This window comes from Tupaia chinensis, unplaced genomic scaffold, assembly GCF_000334495.1.
Source record: "Tupaia chinensis unplaced genomic scaffold, TupChi_1.0 Scaffold000156_1, whole genome shotgun sequence".
NCBI classification, from domain to species: domain Eukaryota; kingdom Metazoa; phylum Chordata; class Mammalia; order Scandentia; family Tupaiidae; genus Tupaia; species Tupaia belangeri.
Genome location: NW_006159627.1, coordinates 123,506 through 125,540, shown reverse-complemented (window position 1 = coordinate 125,540; position 2,035 = coordinate 123,506). Strand labels below are relative to the sequence as shown.

General features: G+C 42.6%; 1 pseudogene; it reads right to left on the bottom strand.

Moving 5' to 3' along the window:
* Window positions 1–282: 282 nt before the first annotated feature.
* LOC102473233 (cAMP-dependent protein kinase type II-beta regulatory subunit pseudogene) lies at window positions 283–1,784 on the bottom strand (annotated as a pseudogene).
* Between the last annotated feature and the right edge of the window lie 251 nt (window positions 1,785–2,035).

Sequence of the window (2,035 nt, the reverse complement as noted above, 5' to 3'; positions counted from 1 at the left end):
AAAAAGTCAAAATGTACTTTATTGCAAAAATTTAAAACGTTTTGAAATTGCATATGATGTTTTAAATCATTTCACCAATAGGCCAAGGCCAGCACAAAACTTATCAAGCCAGAAAAACTTTAAAATGAAAATGATTAAAATTCCAATAAGTATAATGACTTATAAAAAGAATGTGATGCCAGGCCATGGAGCATGATTCACTGCCAAGTTTCTTCTTGTATGGGCATAGTCACTAACATATTATCAATCTGAGTAAGTCAAACACATATAGCCTAAGATAACATCCCCTAGTTATCTTCTTAAACATGAATACTTTCAGTATATTACAATCATTTAAATAAACTTTTCAGTCAAATAATTTTGTGGAGTAGAAAGTCATTTTATCAGTATGTTGCTTCTTTTATGAACTACTCTTTAGAAAGTGATGTTAAAGCCTATTGACTATTAAATCTCTACCATTTACTGATACGTTGTAAATGTAAAAAAAGGAAAAAACCCGAAATCACAGAAAATGCTTGGCATCTACACAAACACATTCTCAGTGGACTAACCACTACTGTGTAATTTTGTCACTATAGGTCTTCTTGCTCCATACTTTTGCTTCATGCAGTGGGTTCAACAATATCCATGTTTGTTCCAAACAGGGCAACTAATTGTTCTTCGTAGGTAGCGATGTTCCTTTTCATGATTTCCATGCAAGGTCCCAAAAGCCTTTCAAATGCTTGCACATCCATGGCTAAACATTTGACAGTCCCAATGGCGTGTGCAGAAGCAGCTCGAGGTTTGTTAGTGACCAGGGCAAGCTCTCCAAAGTACTGTCCCCGAGAACACCGAGCGATTTCTACTGCATCATTCTCTTCTACTTCTGATTTACCCTTTCTTTTCATTGTAATTTTGACTTCTCCAGATTCAACAATAAAGAAAGAATCTGCTGAATCTCCCTGAGCAATAATTTGTTCTCCATCATTGTATACTTTGGTGCCTATCACATCAACCACTTTTAAGCGTTCAGAAACCTCCAAAGATTTAAGGAATGGCAGTGACTCAATAAAGCTCTCATACATTTTTCTCTTTTTGGCATTGTTTTTTACAATTATTCTCCTGAAGGTTACCCTGTCCAAACCCCACAGAGCACCAGGAGAGGTAGCAGTGATTGTAGCTGCTCTGGGTGTATTGTACATTAAGGCCAGTTCGCCAAAACTCCCACGATTATCGTAGTTACCAGCACATCTTCCAACACCATCGCATTTTACATAAATATCAAATGTTCCTCTATCGATTACATAAAAGTTGTCACCATCATCTCCTTGATCAATTACATGCTCTCCTTCTTGGACCAATTTTTCAAACATGGCATCTAATACTTGAGACATCTGCTCCGGATCCAGATTCTTAAATAGCAGGATGTCTTTGCATGCCTCTTGCAACCTGTTCCTTTGATCATCCGTTTTTGGATGTATAATCCTGGACTCTGCATCATCTTCTTCTTCATCAGGATTATAAGCTTCCGCACATACTGAGGCAAGCCTTGTGAATCGGTTTATTACTGGAGCATTGAACGCCCCTGAGTCCGCAGCCGCCGCCGTCTCCTCCTCCTCCTCTTCCTCCTCCGCGTCCTCGTCCTCGGAGTCGGAGTGCATGGGCTCCTCGGCGAAGTTGACCCCCTTTCTGGGGGTGCTACCCCCGGCGGCGGCGCCCGCGTCCCCCCAGGTCCTGCCCTCATGGCCAAAGCTCGCGGCGCCTTTGCGCTCGTTCTCCTGCTGCCCGGGGAAGCCTGGCAGCATCTCCGGCTCCTCCTGCTCCCACCGCCGCTGTGCCTCTCCCCCACCCGGGCGCCCCGCCCCCCGCAAGCGCACATGCCCTATAGCTAAAGCCTCTCCAAAACTTTTGTTTGTTTATTTAATTTTATTATTATGTTTAACTTGCTATAGCGCAGTCAGCCATGTGGAGTCCAGCACCTTAACTCCATGCCACTTGCTGGCCCTAGACACCATCTTTTTTCTTTCTTTTTTTAATAGAGGTTTTTGCCAAAAGG